The sequence below is a fragment of the Orycteropus afer genome, unplaced genomic scaffold (assembly GCF_000298275.1).
Source record: "Orycteropus afer afer isolate SDZICR_OR568_19922 unplaced genomic scaffold, OryAfe1.0 scaffold00026, whole genome shotgun sequence".
Lineage (NCBI taxonomy): Eukaryota > Metazoa > Chordata > Mammalia > Tubulidentata > Orycteropodidae > Orycteropus > Orycteropus afer.
In genome coordinates this window covers 9,113,797-9,136,208 of record NW_006921613.1, presented here as the reverse complement: position 1 = coordinate 9,136,208, position 22,412 = coordinate 9,113,797, and positions in this window count along the sequence as shown.

The window sequence follows — 22,412 nt, the reverse complement described above, 5'->3', positions numbered from 1 at the left end:
CTGTAAATCTTCACCCCAATCACAATAATAATATAAAAAAAAAGTCCTAAGATCAGCAGACAATATGGCAGGCTGCTGAACAATGACTCAGCTATGCAAGGTACAAGCATGCTATAAGCTGGAGACCTTCCTCAAAGTTGCTTCTTATATACTGGAAGCAGCCCACATCCCTAAAGCAACTACTCAGCTGCTCCAGTAGATTCTATCATGGAGTTAGTTACCAATCTTACCATAGGGAATAACTATATCCAGCTGCCCACTCAAAACCAGGCCCAGCCAAGTTGACACATAACCTTAACTCACAGTCACTCATAGTGGACAGACAGGTTTCAGTGGAGCTTCCAGACTAAGAGAGACTTGAAAGAAGGAAGGAATCATCCACATCCTGAAGAACTGGCCAGTGAAAACCTTATGAACAGCAGTGAAACACTGTCTGATATATCACTGGAAAACTTTATGAATAGCCTTGAAACAGTGTCCAATATAGGGCCAGAAGATGAGCCCCTCAGATCAGAAGGCACTCAAAATACAACTGGGGAAGAGCTGTCTCCTCAGAGTAGAGATAACCTTAATGGTGTGGATGGAGTAAAGCTTTTGAGACCTTCATTTGCTTATGTGGCATGACTCCACATGAGAAGAAACAGCTGCAAACATTCATTAATAACCAGAATGTGGAATGTACAAAGTATGAATCCAGGAAAACTAGAAGTTGTCAAAAATGAAATGGAACACATAAAGATCAATATCCTAGGCAGTAGTGAGCTAAAATGGACTGGTTTTGGCCATTTTGAATCAGACAGCTGTATGATCCACTATGCTGGGAATAACAAATTGAAGAGAAATGCTATGACATTCATCTTCACAAAGAATGTTTCAAGATCTATCCTGAAGTACAATGGTGTCAGTGATAGGATAATATCCATAAGCCTACAAGGAAGACCAGTTACTACTACTATTATTCAAATGTATGCACCAACCACCAAAGCTAAAGATGAGGAAACTGAAGACTTTTACCAACTTCTGTAGTCTAAAATTTACCAAACATGCAATCAAGATGTGCTAATTATCACTGGTAATTGGAATGCAAAATCTGGAAACAAAGAATCACCGGTAGTTGACAAATATGGCCTTGGTGATAGAAATGATGCTGGAGAGTGCACTGTGATGGCTATGTTTGTATGTCAACTTGGCTAGTTTTGTGGCTGAGCAGCTGGATGTAGTATTCCCCATGATGGGACTGGTAATCAACTCCATGGTGGAAGCTACTGGGAGGAGCTGAGTAGCTGCCTTTGGGGATGTGGTCTGCTTCCTGTATATAAGGAGAAGCTTTGAGAATGGTCTCTAGCCTATGGTACGCTTGGACCCTGCATGTAGCTGTGTCATTGCTCAGCGGCCTGCCATGCTCTGCCAACGTTGGGACTTGCAGTGGACTTGAATTACTGGCTTGTTATGTGGTTTGGTAACATCAGGACTTTGCCTTTTTACTTGTCAACCTTGGGGCTTCTCAGCCTCAGCAGCCAACAGCTGTCTGAGTGAAGAAATGCCTCTAGCTCCAGTGGGCCGGGGACAGGAGGCAGAGCTGGACCCCAAGGTTGAGGTAGAGCCTAGCACTTTGAACTTGGACTTAAAGCCTCCAAATTGTAAGAATAAACTCCTGTTTGTTAAGGCCATCCCATTTGTGGTATATTATTGTCAGAGTGGCACTAGGTAACCAGAACGTGCATGATAGACTTTTGCAAGACAAATGGAACACATTTGGCATTTCTCAAGCTGAAAGAACTGAAGAAAAAAATTAAGCCTCCAGTTGCAATATTAAAAGATTCTTTGGGCACAATATTGAATGATGCAGGAAACATCAAAAGAAGATAGAAAGAATACACAGAGTCACTGTACCAAAAAGAATTGGTTGATGTTCATCCATTTCAGGAGGTGACATATGATCAAGAACCAGTGGTATTGAAGGAAGAAATCAAAGCTGCACTGAAGGAATTGGTGAAGAACAAGGCTCCAGGAATTGATGGAATACCCATTGAGATGTTTCAACAAACAGAAGCCACGCTGGAGGCACTCACTTGTCTATGCCAAGAAATTTGGAAGACAGCTACCTGGCCAACTGACTGGAAGAGATTCATATTTGTACCTATTCCAAAGAAAGGTGATCCCACAGAATGTGGAAATTATCAAACAATATCATTAATGTCACAGGCAAGTAAAATCTTGCTGAAGATAATTGAAAACGGTTGCAGCAGTATATTGTCAAGGAACTTCCAGAAATGTAAGCTGAAGAGGACATGGAACAAGGAATATCATTGCTGGTGTCAGATGGATTTTGGCTGAAAGCAAAGAATACCAGAAAGATGTTTGTCTGGTTTTTTTTTTGACTATACAAAAGCATTCAATTATGTGAATCATAACACATTATGGAAAACATTGAGAAGAATGGGAATTTCAAAACACTTAATTGTGCTCATGAGGATTCTGTACATGGACCAGGAGGCTGTCATTTGAACACAACAAGGGGTACTGCATAGTTTAAAATCAGAAAGGGAGTGTGTCAGGACAGATCTGTTAGTTCTTCTGGCAGTCTGTGGTACTTTCAGTATTCTTCACCAACACCACAAGTCAAAAGCATCAACTCTTCTTATTTGGTCTTCTTTATTTGTTGTCCAGCTTTCACATGCATATTGATATTGAAAAATTGTTCTCCAAAATACTTCTCCCATTGCTGTTGAGTCAATTCTAACTCATAGTGTCTCTATAGGATAGAGTAGAACTGGCCCACAGAGTTTCCAAGGCTGTAAATCTTTATGGGGAGCTCTGGGAGCATAGTGGCCAAGACACTTGCCTGCTAACCAGACGACTGGCGGTTCAAACCCACCAGCCACTCCTCAGAAGGAAGGTTGGGCAATCCTACTTTCTTAGTGATACTGCCTCGGAAACCCAACGAGGGGTCGCTATGAGTCAGGTATGACTCGATGGCACATAACAACAACAACAACAAATCTTTATGGAAGCAAACTGCCTCATCTTTCTCCCACAGAGTGGCCCATGGGTTTAAACTGCCGACCTTTCAGTTAGCAACCAAGCAACTGATGAACTCCATGACACTTTTCTTGCTCCATATCTTCTCCAACATTTTGTATTATCAGATTTAAAATGTTTTAGCACTCTTAGAGTTAGAAATACTGTGAAATAGTGTCTGATCTGCTGTTGTTGAAGCTGAGCATCTTTTCATGAGTTTATTGATTATATAGGTTTGCTGTTCTTTTGTTCATTTTCAGAATTTGGGTTGTGTTCTTACTAACTTACAGGAGTTCTTCATGAATTCTAGACATAGTCAGCTGTTGCAATTATCTAGTAGGAGTCTGTGACTTGTAATTAAATTTTGTTTATGGTGTCTTCTCATATAGTGCAGTGTGATGGATATTTTATATGGCCTTTCTAGCCATGATCTTGCAATACCCAACAAATTATTGGGTGGAACTGTGCAAATAAGGTGTTTGTGGCTCACCAGGGAAGTTAGAAAGTTTACTAATTATGTAACTAAGGTGCATAGATCCCTGTGGGGATGGGACTATTAGGGTTCAAATATGAAACCTTAATGAGGGTATTGGTCTGTTTTGCCATCCTTCTGTGTAAAATGAGCCATCCTTGAGACAAAAAGTGGGGACCTGACTACCATCAAAAGAAGAGACAGGAGCAGAGCAGGCCTTTGGACACAGGGTCTCTGTACTGAGAACCTCCTAGACCCAGGAGACAGAGAGCTGTAACACTGGAGATGGCAAGAGACAGTGAGAAGCAGTGGCAGAGAAACAGTGACAGCAGAGGCAACACAAGGAGGAGACCAGCAGGAGGTGGTGCAGTGGGCTTCTCGGCCCATGGAGTGAGAGATCTGAATACCTTTGGGCAGAAGGCTTGCTGGCAGAGTGGAGGGCTTCTAGGTACTTACTAGCAGAGCTAAAGTACTTTTTAACACTTGCCTGAGCAGGGCAGAGGCCAGGCTGGCCCAAGAGGCCTATTTTGATTCTCTAGTGCCTCTCTGGGAGCTCTGGTAGTGTAGTGCCTAAGGCATTTGACTGCTAACCAGAAGGCTGGCGGTTCAAACCCACCAGCCACTCCTCAGAAGGAAGAGGGGGCAATCTACTTCTGTAGTGATACTGCCTCGGAAACCCAAGGAGGGGCCGCTATGAGTTGGGTCCGACTTGATGGCACATAACAACAACAACAGTGCCTCTCTAACAGAAGATACAACAAATGTGATGGCTTAAACAAACAGGAGTTTATTCTCTCACAATTTAGGAGGTGCTAGAAGTCTGAGTTCAAAGTGCCAGCTCGAGGGCCTTGGTGAGAGTCCCTCAACCTTGGGCTTCAGCTCTGCCTTTTGCTCCCAGCCCACTGAAGCTGGAGATGTCTCTTAGCACAGGCAGCTGCTGGCGGCTAAAGCTGATGAACCCAAGGTCGACAAATAAAATGCACAGTCCCCAAATTATCAAGCAACATGGCAGACCACTAATTCAAATCCATTATCAGTCCCACGATTGGCAGATGACATGGCAGGCCATTGAGATGAAGACTCAGGAAAATGCAGGGTTAAAGCATGGCAAAAGCTGCAGAGACTTTTCTCAAAACTTCTTATATACTGAGAGCAGACCACATCCCTAAGGCAGCTACTCAGCTGTTCTAGTAGATTCCATCATGGAGTTGATTACCAATATTATCATGGGAAATAACTACATCAACCAGCCCAGCCACTCAAAACCAGGCCCAGCCAAATTGACACATAACCTTAACTACCACAAGGCCCAAGAGAGAGCCCTGCCTGTGAGTATGGCTTAAAAGAAGCTGTCCGTATTGAAGAACTGTATCTTGAGTCATTTTTGATTCTGAATTATAACCTGTTACTTCCCTAATAAACTCCATAATTGTGAAAATTGTCTGTGGGTTCTGTGTTGCCATTGCAATGAATTATCAAGCCCAGTAGAGAAGTAGAGAATGCCATGGGAGGGATGGCTGGTGTCAAAATTGGCAAAAAAAAAAAAGGTCAGAGAGACAGTGTGTCTGACCTCCACATCATAGGAATCAGTCTTGTGAGCTGATGTTTATGGGATTCTTTCTCCTCCTTGTGAAGTTTGAGGAGGTCAGATACCTCTACCACATCATTTTTACATATAAAAACTTTTTTCAAAAAATATTTAACCAGATTGATCAAATTTTTTCTTTATAGATTTTGCTATCATAATGTTTAAAGAATTCTGAGAATGCAAAGATATTCCCCTACATTTATTTTTTGCTACATGTTTTACAGATTTTCTTTTTACATTTAGGCTTTTAATCCACCAAAATTGGTTTTTGAGAGGAGTATGAGATAGGAGTCTCATTTTAGTCTTTCTATATTCATACATAATTGCCCCTGCACTAGATATTGAGTAATGTATTCTTTCTTCACTGATATGCATATGATATCTATGCTTTTACATATGTTTCCATGCAGGAATATGTCTGTTTCTAGGTTTCCTATTGTGAGCACTGGTTATTCATTAATCCCTATACCAATACACACTATAATAAGACTGGTATCCATCTGGTAGGTGGAGATCCTTTTATCTCGTTCTTTTTTCTTTTTTTTTTTTTTTTTCAGCACGATATTGGTACTTATTGGCTCTTTGTTTTTCCATCAAAATTTTGAATCAGTGTATAAAATTTCACAAGAGTTTGTTGCATGAAATGCTTTGATTTAAATTGTGCTTGATTAGGGTTTTATTAGAACTAAATCTGTATCTGATTCATCTTGGTGTCCCTCAGGATTTATCACATAACTGGTACTCAATAAATAGTTTTTAACAAAGGAATGAATGATGATAATTCTAACTTTCAGGCCAATGTGCCAACAATAAACTTTAAGTCTGCTCAGAAATGCAAACTAATTTTAAAATTGAACAAAATAAAATAAATAAATAAAAATGAATGGTTGCACATGCTCCAGCACTTAATATGTTCAGAGAATTTTAGTTGTTTTTCAGGGCATTGTTTAAATCGTTCAGATATGTCAGTGTGAACACATATGTAAAGCACCTAACACACCAGAAAACCAAAACCAGTTGCTGTCAAATCAGTTCCAACTCATGGTGGCTCCACATGGGTCAGAGTTGAACTGTGCTCCATATGTTTTCCCCAAATGATTATTCAAAAATAGATTGCCAGACCTTTCTTCTGAGGCGCCTCTGGGTGGACTCAAACCTCCAATATTTCAGTCAGCAACCAAATGTGTTAATCATTTGCACCATCTGGTGACCCCTAACACACCAATTATTCATAACACCAGGTTATTTTCTTTTGCTTTGTCATTGTTGTAAGTTATTAGCACTGATAATTAAATGCCCATAAGTGATTTTTAATAAGCACTCTGGGGAACAAAAAATAAACTATGATATTTTATGCATTACCTTTCAAAATTTTGTGTAATACTTTTCTATGTATTACTTACAACTTTTTTTAAGTTAGAATGTTTATGACCCCTAATCAAGTTGCAGCTCCTATTCCCTTATGGTTGTTGGTTGCTTGCTGAAGCTTAACAGCAATTTACAGAAATTAAAATGTTGCTTTTTCTACTTTTTCTGTGGTGGTGCACTTTCAAGAGGTAAATAGACTACATATGTGATCTAATGTGTAAAGTTTAGTACTATATAAAAAATAGCTGTGACACAAAGGGTTTTCTAAAGAAAATAAGTAACAATTTGTGTCCTTACCTATGTAAATATCCGAATTAAATGACATGATCCCAGGGTTAGAAGTTGCCTTGATAAGATTCATTACTGTTTCCTTCCTCTCTCCCCATTCCCTTCATGCAATAATGTCTCTGTGCCTAATCAGGAAAAATAAAGTTCATGACTGAAAGACAGTTTGCAAATCCAGATAGGCAGCAGGAAACCATAGATCTGATTTTCCTTTTGCAGGCCTAGACAGAGAAGTTGACATGGTCTATTAAATGGACAATAGGCACTCTGGTGGCATAGCATCTAAGGCATTAGAGTTTTAACCAGAAGCTTGGCAGTTCAAATCCACCAGCTGCTCTGCAGATGGAACATGGGGCAATCTACTTCAGTAAAGTTTTACTGCCTCAGAAACCCAGTGGGGGTCGCTACAAATTGGAATTGACTTGATGGCAGAGTTTGGTTTTTGGTTTTAGTTTATTCAGTGGACAGTCATTAATGGTACATTCTTTCCCAGACCCTGCAAACAGAAGTGAAAGATAAAGGGATTTGAAGTAGAACTAATATGCCATAGCTGCATTACAAGTGGTAAGATACATGTGTACTGAGAAAAAAAAAAAAAAAAAAAATCCCCATCTTCAATTTCTACCCTTATTTTACCACCAGTCACTACCAAACTATTCCAAGAGATTGAAACTTCCCCAGAGCTTGTGCCCATAAGGGTATGTAGGGCTTCTAGAATCTGGAGCAGGCAGTTTGGAGTTTCAATGAGTTGGCCAAGTATAGCTCTGGAGTGGGAGTCATTCATAAAACTTTCTTGAACACCTGAAGCAAATGTAGTTACTAGGCAGCATTTAGAGTTCTCTCCTGTCAGACTGCAGTTTAGAAATAACAGACATTTGCCATACCTAGAGAGCAGGCACATTCTTGATGTCCTCATATGTCAGAAATTTATTACACACCCCTCTGCTCCACCGGGAGTGAGGTGGAAGGAAGAGTGTGGAATCTGGAGTCAGACAGGGTTGGGTTGGATCTCAGCTCTATTAACTTATCAGCCATGTTCTCTGCCAAGACTCCTGGAACTTCAATTTCTCTTTCTGTAATATGAGAATAACAATACTTACCAGTTAGGTTGTTGTGAGTGTAAAATAAATGAAGTCGTTCCTACTAAAAGTATCCCTGTTCCCTAAATCTCTTTTCACTGGTTCTCATGTTGCCTAATATTCCTGTGTTGCTTACAACAGTGGATTAAGGCAGCACTGAACATGAAAAATGGAAATGTGGTGGTGGAAGTTGGGATGCAGGACATTTTTAAATTAGTAACTTGGTATTCATTGACTTTAGCAAAATAGCTAGTCAGTCATTTCGCAGGGAATTCTAGAATAGAGTAGCATACAGTATACAAAAGTTTGGAATGGGAAAAGACTTTTAGGAGTATAGGGTACTATCAAAGAAGGGAGGCCTGAAGTGGGAGAGAGATTGCATAGAGGTAACTGGACAAGTAAGTGTGAGAACCCTTAAGGCTAAAAGAAGGGAGGGGGTAGAGCAGAGCACAGAAATGCCATTAGGAAGGCAAGAAGACACCCTACTAACTTCACAAACTTTGGAGTCATCTTTGATTCTCCTCTCTTTCACAGCTACAGTCAAATCATCAACACATTCTACTTCCAAAATTTATCCATGATACTATGCTTCTCGCCACCTACACAGATACCCTGGTCTAAGATGTCTTATTCCTGTGTTCTAATACCACAATATCCTACTTGTGCTCTGCTTCACCCTTCCCTCCTACTGACGGTTCTCTCCAGACAGCCTATTAAAATATAATGTCAGAACATATCACCTCTTGTTCAAAGCACTCTAATACCTTTCCATCTCACTCAGAAAAATTAATAATATCCCAAATCCTTACATTGGTCTACTTGCCTGGCCCCACAGCATCTTCTCAACTATTCTGGTTACCTAGTGTCACTCTGACAAGAATATACCACCAATGGGATGGCTTGAACAAACAGAAGTTTATTCTCCTGCAGTTTGGAGGCTTTAAGTCCGAGTTCAAAGAGCCAGGCTCTAGGGGCTGGGTGAAAGCCCCTCAACCTTGGGCTTCAGCTCTGCTTCCTGCTTCTGGTCCACTGGAGCTAGTGGCTTTTCTTCACTCAGCTGCTGGCTGCTAAGGCTGACAAGCCCAAGGTTGACAAGTAATAAGGCACAGTCCCAATGTTACCAAACCACATGGCAAGCCATTAATTCAAGTCTATTAAAGGTCCCAAGGTTGGCAGAGCATGGCCAGCTGCTGAACGACATGGCTACATGCAGGGTTCAAGCGTGCCATAAGCTAGAGACTGTTCCCCAAGGCTTCTCCTTATATACAGGAAGCATACCACAAACCACAGGCAGCTACTCAGCTGCTCACAGTAGATTCCGCCATGGAGTTGATTACCAGTCTCATCATAGGGAATACTACATCTAGCTGCCCAGCCACTCAACCAGGTCCAACCAAGTTGACCCACAAAATTAACTACCACAATTCCACCCCTTGTCAACTTGGTACCTGTACAGATCTTCAATGGGTGCCATCCGTACAGATCTCTTTCACTGGGTGGCTCTAATTCCCTAGTTCCTGAGAGGTGACCTCACCCCCTTGGCCTGGCAGGCCTGTTCCTCTACCTCTTGGGCATGGTAGCCCTGCCCCCTCTCTGTTGGGCAGCAGCTGTGGCTCCATCCCACTGGCCCACATGAACAAGCAGCTCCACACTCCAGAACCAAGTTGGTGAAGGTCTAACTCTTTGAAGCCTAGGGGGCTATGCTGGTTCCGCCCCCAGAGGCCATGGTCCTACCCTTTGAGGCTGAGGCAGCTCTGCTTCCCATTTTCTTGGTCTCTCTGCTTCTGCCAATTAATGCCAAAGGCAACCAACTCTGCTAGAAATCTTTTTGCCCAAAAAGCAAGCTTTCTTGCTCTGTGGGCTGACCAACCTGCTACTCCATTTCAAACCAGTTTCTTCTACCAATTAATGCCTGAAGGCAACCCGCTCCACCAGGAAGCTGCCTACCAATGGCACCCGGCTTTCTCCTCTGTGGGCTGGTAAGGCTGTCTCTGTCTCATGCGGGTCTCTGGGCTCTGCTCCTGCTGTTTCTCATGCTGTATGCCAGGGTCTCTCTGCCAAGGTCTTGGGTCAAGGACACACTCCACTCCTGTTTCCCCATTTTAAGTATCTGTCAGAGCAGCACCCCAGTCTCTTGGTACATATTCTGTTCTGGTTACGTAATGCAGCTCTGATAAGAATATACCACAAATGGAATGGCTTGAACAAACAGAAGTTTATTCTTTTACAGTTTGGAGGCTTTAAGTCCGAGTTAAAAGTGCTGAGCTGTGATTAAAATCAATGGAAAATTACAGCAACCCAATTCTGATATGACTACTAATGGCCCAGACCCTTCAGGAATGAAGGTTTGGGTCACCCCACCAGGCAAAGAACCACAAGCAGCTGAGGTGCTTGCTGAGGGCAAGGGAAATACGGAATGGGTGGCAGAAGACAGTAGTCCTGAATATCAGCTATGACCATGTGACTAGTTGCAGAAACGAGGACTGTGATTACTATATTTCTTCATTGAATGTGTGCAGCAAGTATTTTTGATAACTTGACAGTTATGAACTTTGAAATGTAAACAAGGTTAATGCGTTTTGGTTGTACATGTGTTAGTGTATCATGTTAGGTGCAACTATGACTTTATAATTGTCCTTATTTAGAGATTATATATGGTTAAGATACATATATATGGTTAAAAGGGAGCTCTGGTAGTGTAGTGCCTAAGGCATTTGACTGCTAACCAGAAGGCTGGGGGTTCAAACCCACCAGCCACTCCTCAGAAGGAAGATTAGGCAATCTACTTCCATAGTGATACTGCCTTGGAAACCCAAGGAGGGGTTGCTATGAGTTAGGTCCAACTCGACAGCACATATCGATGACAACAACATATGGTTAAGAAGATGTGTACAACTGCCAAGTTGACAAGAGGTGGACTGTGATAGTTTGAGCTGTATGTCAACTTGGCTGGACCACAATTCTGTGTGGTTTAAGCAGTTGGTTATTCACATGATGGGATCAGATGAATATGTTTTAAGCAGCCAATCCATTGAAAGGGAGTTTCCCTAGGGGTGTGGCCTGCTTCCAATATATTTATGGACATCCTGGGAAAAGAGCACTCTTCTGTGGCTTGGGATCCTATTGTGCTGCCTACAACTGTCTGTGAGCAAACAATCCACCATTTGGCCTGGAGATCTTGGATTCATCATTCATTGGAGTCAACAGCCGGTATACTGCCTGCCAACCTTGAGTTCGTCAGCCCCTGCAGCTGCGTGAGTTGAGAAAAGCCTCCAGCTTGACGTTTGCTCCAAGAACTTGGGACTTGCCAGATTCTATAAGTGTGAGAGCCATTTTCCAAAGATAAATTTCTCTTTCTTTGTATGTATAAATAAGCTTTACAGGTTTTGCTTCTCTAGAGAACCTAGCCTAACACACCAGTCTTCTGACTTCATCTCCCTTGTGCACTGTACCCCAGCCACACTAACTTTCTTGCTGTAACTCAAACATCTTATAGCCTCTGGACATTTGCTCATTTTATTCCCTTTCTCTGGAATGTTCTACCTCAAGAAATGCACATGACTCATTCCTTCCCTTTTATGTATACTCAAATATCACCTTCTCACAGAGGACTTTCTGGAATGTTTTTATTTAAAATAGCAGCTGAAACCCCATCATCCTCTATATTCTGACTTTAGTCCTGTCTCTGACCACACATAGTCTAATGACAGAGTGCTGATGAATGTACACACAGGCATAAACCACCTCACAGAGCATGAACTGCCTCACATGGAAGAATCTACAGCTCTCTCTTGGAGCCTCTACTCTACTATGTTCTGTGAAGGCCAGGAACTGGGCTTCCAAGATATTGGATGTCCCTGCTCTCAAACCCATCTAGCAAAGCAGGGGACAAGGGCCAAGGCCAGTTGTGGGAAATCTTGGATGGCAGACAAGTGACCAGAACATATCTGTCTCCTTTTTTATTTCATTTATTTATTGTTGTTCTTCAGAACGTACAGTAAAACATCAATTCAACAGTTTCTATATATACAATTCAGTGACACTGGTTACATTCTTCAAGTTGTGCAACCATTCTGACCCTCCTTTTCAGAGTTGTTCCTCCCCTATTAACAAAATCACTGCCCCCTAAGGTTTCTATCTGATATTTCAAGTTGCTGTGGTCAATTTAATCCCATAGAGATAGTTCTTAACAGAGCACAATGCTCAAGGCAGACATTGTTAATAGTTGAGCTAAAATTTTATTTGGTTTTAAGAAGACTTCAGGGGATATTTTTGGTTTAAAGGACATATATCTCTTAAAATGTATTTATTTCACTCTCACAGAAACTGTTTGCCATAAGGCCTACCAAACAGAAATACCTTAAAAATAATGACTTTGATGGACTTTTAAGCAACCTCAGAAAAATGTTAAATAAATTAATTTATCTCGTTGAGCCAGATGTTTCCATGGAGAATGGTAAAATAGTATCCTCTTGATAGCCATGGTCTCAGCTTCAGAGAAATTCCACTGGTAGTTGATTCTTAATGATAGCTGGCTGCTCAGACATCTATGAGTGTAGAGGATGCTGTGATGTACTTCTCATTCCCCCTTGAGGACTAGTACACACATTCCCCTAGTGTCTTGAGTATTACTGACAAGTCACAGCTAAGCCCTCTATATGCATACCTTCAGCTGAAAGCTGAGTTACATCCCTACTCAGAAAAAGCTCATATCCAATGACTAGAAGCATGGAGGTAAAAGGTCTGGTCTCTGTACTTCAATTTGAAACAACTTTGAAGGTCCATCACAGCTTCAGAGCTTCCCCTGAGATTGGTGGCAGACTTTGTTGCAATTGCATCACCAAATCCTGCTTTTTTTTTTTTTTTTCCTTTAACTCCCTCACAAGTATCATTCCCAACAGCACCTCCTAAGTAACCAAGGAACCCAACATGAGACACTGAAGCAATTCAATTCAACCTTACCAGTGGCCAGAAAAACCAGCCTGAACTTGCTGGGGTCAAGTTATTGCCACTGTGGCCAATTCAGGCACTTTGGAAAGCATACTGACACTTACAGACTATTGATGAGTAATAAATGGCAGAGCCAAGACTCAACTCACACCTTCCACTCTAGAGAGTTGTTCAAAAGAGAGCTGGGCCTGCTGGAAAGGCATACCGCCCTCCCAAACATTCCTTACACTGTAGCCAGGCTGCCCTTTCAGTTACTTAAACAGACTGAGCCCTGTCCTGACTCAAGCATTTGCTTTTGCTGTCACTTCTTTCTGAGAATATTTTCCTAGAAGCAACTCAACTGGCTTCTCTTCAACCTAAAGGCTGAAGTTTAAATGCCTCCTCCTCAGGGAAGCCTTTCTAGATTACCTCCTATCAAAGGAGCTTCCTCCATCCCATCTGATTCCCATTTATCCCATCTCCCTGCTTATTTCTTTCAGTGTTATTATTTTACTCTAAACTATTTATTTAAGTCTCCTACACACAATTATTTTTATAGCATCTTTCCCCCTAAAGAATGTAAGCTTTGTGAGGGTAGGGATAATGTCTATCTAGTTCACTGCTATATACACCATAGCTGGAACCCCAACTAGACACACAGAAGGTATTCAATAAGTGCACTGGATGAAAAAAGTAAAACCCTATGCATTTATCAATCTACTCTCCTTACTCTACCAGAAGCTGTCTGAGACAATTTATAAACGCACAAGTAAAAAAGGCATTGGTCATGGCCCACACTATAAGGTCTGGAGAGAGATTTGTTTCTGTTGTGTTTATGATGCTGATGGTTAGGGAGTAGGAGAGAGCATGTAATCTATGAACAAATTATGAAACCAAATATTGGGTGGGATTATGAGAGTTTCTATTTGATGCCACATTAAATTTAAATGCAATCCCTCCAAAGAGACATAAGGTCTTTCTTGGAATTGTGTATGTAACAAAAATGGGACTTACTTAGCTCAACGTTTCTAGCTGGGACTCAGAGTAGAGCAGTCTTTGGAGATCTGGCCAGCAATGACCAGCTGCAAACCCAGTTGAGGAATAGCTAGAAGATAGACAACTATGCCTATTCTTGATTTGTGCCTTGGAGGCCTTACAGGCATTGAGGGCTCACTTTTTAATTTATGGGCTCCTCTTTCCACCAGCTCTGCCGGTATAAGACCTTCATGAAAATTGTAATGTTCTGAAACTTGCACACATCCTCCCAATCCCTATCCATGTCAGGCTGTGCTGGAGTACTATAGCATCGTCAGAAGACATCTGGGCAAAGGGACCATAGGGCTCATCCCCTGGTCTTCATGTTGCTTCCCCTTCCCTTTCTTGAACTAGAAGAGCTCTGACTTTCAACTATTTCCTATATGTCACTTTATAAAGGCAGTATACTTCTACTATTATTGTTGTTGTTGTAAAAAATAGAGATAACAGTATTTGTGAATTCCACATTTTTCACTTGTACAATTCAAGGAAACCATTACATCAATCATGTTGTGCAATCATCACTAGTATCTGCTTATGAGGAAGAAAATTATGGCAATGGAGACTGGTGATGGCAGTACACTTCTTAAGAAATTAAAACCACCAAACATCAAGCCCTTTTGTTACTGTTGAGGAAATGGAAGTCCAGAAATGAGCTTGCCATCTGGAAGGAAAGAATGATGGTGGTTGAATGGTTCACCCCTGTCTGAATAAGCAGAGGACACCAACCTCACTTCAAAAAGGCAAATTGCAGTTCAGCAAGCCAGTAAAATCTGGACTGTGTTTTCCAAAGAAACCACAAGCAACCAACATGTGTGTCTGCCCAGTCCACAGCCCATCCAGGTTTGGAGAACATGCTGCTACCACAGGGCACATATGTGCTGCCCAATAGCAGAACATATAAAGGCCAAGATCCTCAGCCCCACATGTGGCCCTGCACCCCACTAAGCAAGTAGGCCCCACACACATTGCAAGGTGGAGGATTCCCCAGCGGTTACAAACTAGCATCCCTCTCCCCAGACTCTCTTATTCCTCCTGCCTCTGGAAATACCATGGCCAGGAATGGGGTTGGAAGGGTGGGAATCAAGTGAACAAGACATGTAACTCTATCTAACACAAGGTTTCTTAACTTTGGCACTACTGAAATTCTGAGACAGATAATAATTCTTTATTTCTGAGGGCTGTCCTATGGATTGTAGGATGACTAGCAGCATCCCTGGCCTTCACCAACTACATGCCAGTAGCATCCCTCCAGTTGTGACAACCATAAATAGTTCCAAATATAGCCACATGTCCCCCATGAGAATGAGGAAGACACAATTGCCCCTGGTTGACAGCCACTGCTCTAACAAAAGATAGAAATGCTCCATCAGTAATAGAAAAATGTGTTCATCTCATTGACCTCACTATAAAGCTCATTCCCCAAGTGACAATTAAGGAGGTAGAAGCCTTTCTAGATTACCTCCTATCAAAGGTGCTTCCCCCATCCGACCTGATTCCCATCTATACTATCTCTCTGCTTATTTCTTTCGTGTTATTATTTTACTCTAAGTTATTTAGAAGGATAACTGCTTTAAGACTTCTGCCAGGTTCATATTTCTTGTGGTGTGGTGACCCATGGAATTCAACCCTCATCCTCAAATTAGAAATGAACTGTACCGTTGACATGCATATGGTCTATATTTGACAGCTAAACTTTGCAGAACTTCTCAGTCATTAATATGCATGTGAATAAGTTGGGGATTTTGTTAAAATTCAGATCCTGATTCATTAAATCTAGAATTGGGGATGAGATTCTGTATTCTTAACAAGCTACCATGTAGTATTGATGCTGCCAGAATTCCTTGCCTTTCAGATTATATAGTTTAGTTCTGATGGTCAGAGGGAATCCTAATCACCTGAATCTATTAGTTGAGGGAAAGGTCTTCGGGAATGTATTTACCTTAAAGCAAGACAAAACCAGCCAAACTCATACATTCTCAAAAGATTTTTTGAATGTTTTTATCATTGTATATCTGGAAGTAGCATTTTTTTTTTTAAAAAATTAATTAAATTTCCATTGACAAAGACTAATGACCCATGAGAACTGCAGCCTCTTCTAACCTGAGACCAGAGGAACTATGGTCTCTGGCTACCACTATCAACTGTTCTGACCAGGGACACAATAGGAATTCCTAGTGTGAATGGGAGAAAAATGTAGAACAGAACTTAAATCCCAAAAAAGGCCAGGCTTACTGGACTGATAGAGTCTAGAGGAACTCCCAGGATGATCGCCCTTTGAACTTGGAACTAAAGCCACTCCTGGTGGTCACCTTTCACCCATATAATAAATTGGCTTATAAAATAAACAGTATCACAAATGAATACTGTGCTTCCTTAAATTAGTCAACTATATGAGACCAAATGGTCAACATTTACCCTAAAACAAATATAATTAACTCCTCAGAAGTTTGGACAATCTACTTCTGTAGTGATACTGCCTCAGAAACCCAAAGAGGGGTCACTGTGAGTCGGGTCTGACTGGACAGCACATAACAACAACAACAAAGAAGGGAAAGGAAACTTGATTAATGGGAACAGGACACAGAGAATGACAACAACAAGAATGCTGACACATTGCTAAAAATGAAATTGATGTCATGGAACAAGTTGTATAAAAAAATTGTTAAGTAAAAACCTAATTTGCTATGTTAACTTTCATATAAAACACAGTAAAATATATTTTTAAAAAGTCCCATTAGCAAAGAGATTGAAATAAGCAGAAGAAAATGGTGTATCTGAACTTAGAAGTGGTTCTTGAAGAATGTTTTGCAATCTTTCAAATGTCTTTGAGGAAAAGAACATCTTTCTGAAGGAACACCTTCAGTCTTTATTGCATCACCCTCAAATTAAGGCTTTGAGTAAGTTGCATGTTTTCCCCAGCTCTTTTCTTTTTTATACAATGGGTGGCTGAGATATACCACATCTGGATATTCCTTCTGCAGAAAATTAATTCCTTGACTTTTACTGTTTCCTTCTTCCTTCCTTTTTCCATTGGAACAACAAAAAATATTTTGAGCAAGAATCAGCAGCAAACAGAACATGAGTCAGGAGCATCTTCTTTCTCTAAAAATTTGAAGGATTTCATTTGGCAACTTCAGGTGGAGAAGAAAGGTGAACTTTTCCTCGTTACAATCTTAAGTATGTAGTTAACTCCTTGAGTCTTGGCTCATTTCAAGTGATTTTATATCTGTTTTGTCTGACTACCCAAAGGTTTTTTGTGAACGAGTACATTTTCAGATTAAAAAAAAATAGCAAAAATGAAAAATTCATTTTTCAAAAAGGAACTTTTTGGAAAAAAATTGAATTGTTTACTTGATTGAAAATGATGACTATGGTACCCTTTTATTACAACGTGAACTGTTGTCTTTACTCTTGAACTTAAATGCACTTTCTTATTTCCTTACACAAATGCTTGTGTAATTTTGTTTTGCACATAGTCTTTCTCTGTCATTTTTATAGTAACTGACAGCAATTCCCAGATTCATTTTGAAAGTCAAATGATTTTTCAAAATAATTCTATGAAGTGTATTTGGAGAGAGATCTGAATAATTGTTTTTCAAATAATAAGTAAAGGCAAAGAAGAGTGACATGATGCATTAAGACTGTGCAGTGAGTCAATGTTCATACTATATTAGAACTCAGTTCATGCATTCATTCAATAATTATTCAGTAACAGCTCCATTCTTAATCCAGTTTCTCATATACTGGGATATGTTTCTCGTGTTTCACTTTATAGTTCATGTCCCTTTGGTGGAACAAAGGGTTAATATGGTTGACTGCTAACCATAAATGTTGGTGGTTAAAGTCCACCCAGAGGGACCTTGGAAGAAAGGCATGTGATCAGCTTTAAAGAAAACCAGCTATTGAAAATCCTGGGGAGCACAGTTCCACTCACACATACATGGAGCCACTATGAGTTGGAATGAATTCCATATCAACAGTTTTTGTTTTGTTTTCTTTTTACTAGTTTATCCCCCTAATTTACCAGTGATTCCTAGAGTGTACCCAAACTTATTCAATCACATGTTATCAGAGGGAAATTTCTGCTATTCTATCCAAAGGCAAAGGAGAAAGAAGAGTTAAAACAACAAACAAACAAACAAATAAAAGTAGAAAAGCTAAGAACAGTCCAGGTAATCACACTGGAAAAAAAAAAAAACATCAGCTGAAATAGAGCATCATAAAAGGATTCCCAAAACAGGACCAATATTTCCCCCTTTCTCCACTTAAGCAATGACTCTTAAACAAGACTTTGTATGGAATTTATCTTTTTATGCAACTTTTGATTTAGAAAACCCTTGGCATTAAGACTAGATAATTTCAGAGGCTCATACTTTATAGTAAGTTCAATCTCATTAGTATGACAAATGTCTATTCTCAAGATAGCACAATGGTCTTTTATTTAAAGTCAGAGGATCACAGAATGTTAGAAGTAGAAAGAACTTTGAAGATCATCTGTTTCAGTGGGCAGGTAGGTTCCATCCCAATGCCAAGAATACTGGATTGGTATGGGATACCAAGATGAGGTGTTGATGAGGATTCTGAAATCATCTATAAGCTTAACAAAAAGGAGTGATGATTGATTATGAATGTCTGCTGTGACGCTGAGGTGAGATGTGGCCATGATTGCTCACCACTTATTTAATTTAACTCTTCCTTATAAAAAAAAAAAACAAAAAACTCACTGCCATCGAATTGGATCCAACTCTTAGTGACCCCTCCTTGGGTTTCCGAGGCAGTATCACTACAGAAGGAGATTGCCCAATCTTCCTTCCGAGGAGTGGCTGGTGGGTTTGAATCGCCAGCCTTCTGGTTAGCAGTCAAATGCCTTAGGCACTACCCCACCAGATGAAAATGGGATCCAGAGAAGGAGACTGTCTTATCCAAAGTCACACAGCTAGTTAGTCATAGATCTAGGAATATAACCCTGATCTCTTAACTCCCAAATCAGTGTTTCCTGATAGGTACGCTGGCTACAGACTACCCATAGAAAGAGACACTAAGTGTGGATGGCAAAATAATTCCAGCCCAGAGCCCTATAATGTCCCTAGCATTACCTGCAGTTATTAAAGGATGATCCCTCTCATATTAAGACCCACCATTGTTCAACTGTTCAGTTCCCATGTAATCTGCTGCAAGTTCTTGTACAGGTGGTGACACACCCATGGGTCTATCCTATCATGACCATCATTTCCTTCTTTGTTTGTCCTAAGCCTGATCCAGAGTCCTTTCCAAGTCATCTAGAACAGTTGTTGTTCACCCAGAGAACCTGAAGAGCAGGAGCAGAGTACTGGAGAGCCCACTAATCCTGTCCTATTTTACTGATTCTTTGATCAGATTTTCTTCTGATGTTCAGTTTTTAACAGTAGATGTTCCTCTTGAGCTACTCTGACGTTGCCATAGCATTCATATTACTTTCTTCTACAGCCAAGATGATTCTGGGATATAAATTTTTGTGACTTCTTGAGGGAAAATACTTCTTAGTCCTCTGGAACATTACCCAATGTCCTAAGCCAAAGGAAGGGCAAAGTTATGAATATTCAACACAATTTATTCATTTATTGTATATAAATATACATGCAGGTAGTAAGCATGTACTATTTGTGAGACATTTCTCTAAATATTCTTGGGGTTTTAAAATGGGTAAGAAATGGTCCTGGATGTAAAAAGTAATAATCTAAAAGGGGAGATAAAATTAATAATGACAGAACTAAGATTACATGGCAAATCTAACTAGCTACATAACTCATTTCTTCCTCTTCCTTTGTATAGTGTTAGCTCAAATTTCTCAGCCTCTCATGCAATTAAGTGAGATCAAATAACTGAGATCTAGTCAATGGAATGGTGAGCCAAACTGATGTGCTCTCCTTTCAGGTCTGGCCCATAAAAACTCACATTAAAAACTATAGAGACCTTTATGCCCTTTCCTTTCCCCCAGCTAGGTACAGGTGAGCATAGCAACCTTGGAAGTCACACCTTAAAGACAGCAGAACCACAAGATGGCAGGATCCTCAATCCCTGAATCACCACTTGGAAAATAGCAGCACACAAATAAAGAATACCCGTTTTGAACTTCTCTTGAGTGAGTAATATACTTCTGTTGGATTTAAGCCTATATAGATTTAAGGATTGATTTTTACAGCAGATAGGATTATCTTAACTGAAACAGACTGCAATCCAAGTTTTCCTATTCCTAATTCAGTATTACTCTTTCCAAAGCACAAATTCATATTAAGTATTTTGATAATGCCCATAATATGACCCTAATAAATATAAAAATAACATTCTAAGTTACCTAAGAGATTATATAAAGATTCTAAATAAATTGGCATTAAGAAGGGAAATAGGCAAAACCATATATGTCTGTGTGAAACAATGGAGAAGGATGACTCTGTTGAATAAATCCAGTGTTCAGTTTATAACAAGGTTAGTGCTTGAGGCATTGATCAGCCATTTCTGGATTTCTAGTGTCAGTCAGATTATTCGGAGGATTTTAACTGGAGGTTTCCCTTAGCTGATCTGAATGTGATATTCCAGAAACTCACATCTCCCAGGACTCATTGTTTCTCCTTCATGAACTCCCATGAGTGCAAATGAAATTGTCCAAGTACTTGTGGAAGTGGTTCTCACAGTAGGGCACAAACTATTTGAAAACATAGTTGACTACTCAGAGTGTATAACTGCTTCCTCAGTGCCATTGATGGGCATTAACACACACACACACACACACACACACACGACAGGCCAGAAGCAGAAGCAAACTTGTGAAGTAGACTAATTTTCCTTTAGCACCTTTAACTTTCCCTTTTAGAAACTCTCCCAGATAGATAGTCAGGTCCCCCAAACTTAAAAGCACTTTCCCCGGCTTCCCAATCTTGGGAATCACTTGTTTTTTGTTGTTATGTGCTGTCGAGTCATCTCCAACTCGTAGTGACCTTAGGTACAACAGAATGAAACACTGCCTGGTCCTGTGTCAGCCTCATGATCCATACTATACCTGAGCCCATCACTGTAGCCACCGTGTCTATGCATCTTGTTGAGGGTCTTCCCCTCTTTCGTTGACCCACCTCATTTCTTACTCATGTATTCACAAAATTACCCAAGTTATAAGGAGCCCTGGTGGCACAATGGTTAAGCACTTGGCTGCTTACCAAAAAGGCAATGCTTCAAACCCATCCAGGGGCTCTGTGAGAGAAAGAATTAGTAAATCTCCTTGATAAAGATTATGCCCTAAAAACCCCTATGGGATAGTTTTATTCTGTCACTAGCGTTATTGTGCATGAAATTGACTCAACATCACCTAGAACCAATACCCAAATTATGAGTCAAAAAGCTATGGTGGGGTGTGGAGTGTAGTAGGCTACAAATGCTATATTGCCTGGATAGGAACCTAGCCTTCTCACAATAATCCATTAGGTTACATCTGTCTATAATTAACTGGGCAACACCTTGACTTCAAAATAAAAAATCCACTGTCATCGAGTTGATTCTGACTCATAGTGATCTAGGGGACTGAGTAGAACTGCCCCAAAGCGTTTCCAAGGCTGTAAATTTTTACAGAAGTAGATGGCCTCCTCTTTCACTTGTGGATCAGCTGGTGGGTTCAAACCTCAACCTTTTGGTTAACAGATGAATGCTTTAACCACTGTGACACATAAGGGAGGAGATGTAGTTTAGACAAATGTTAATGGCGTAACCCAAGAAGAGTAAGAAACTAAGTAACAGTCTCCATGGCAGTCTGGAGTAGGTTTTAGGAAGATGGCTTCCTTAGGAGAAGAAAATCTTACAGAAATAAAGGCAGAAAATATTAGGGAAAAATGTTGACTTTCTGCTTAAGAACAATCCAGATTTTATGACATCATTTCCCAAAGAAAACATGCATAGGCAAAAAAAAGGTTAGTTGAACACACCCAAGAGAATTGAGCAGATGATATACTTTACACAATGCAAGTTGCAAAATGCCAAAGCTCAGTTTATGCTGCAATATTCGGCATCAATAGTTAAGAATGCCCTGGGTGAGTTATTTGCCCAACTGAAGAAACAGCATCCTGGTTTTTATAAAAATATTTTGAGGAGGTGGAAAAAGGCTTTGTCATCTTTTCTCATTTTTATATGATACTTGATTCATTTGAGATTAGCTTATGAATTTGGCCTGTTCTGATTTATAACTGATCTTTGGATGAGTCTACAGTTGTTCCTGGAATTGATACCAGAGTGATTCCCTTTCTGTCCTCCTTACTTAATTACTCAACATATCACACATAAATGTGATGGGAAGGCAAACAAACATTTAAATTACTTTTGAAAGGAAAATTATGTTGGAAAATATTTGAGCTACATTTATCTCGTGGGTTCCTTTTGTCTAAGTCATGCATTCTTCCATAATTTAACTTTCCTGATAAATAATTACTCAAAAGCATTTAAACTTCCTTTTTCCTCTTCAGAGTACTGGTGGTAACCCAGCCACACTATTAAATGAAGTGTTTCATGTGAAATGTAACCCCTGAGAGGGGAGAATTCTCTGCCTTGATGAAATGTTGGCTTCTACAATTTAGTATGGCAATTATGTCTCTTTCTTTCACAGAACATTTCA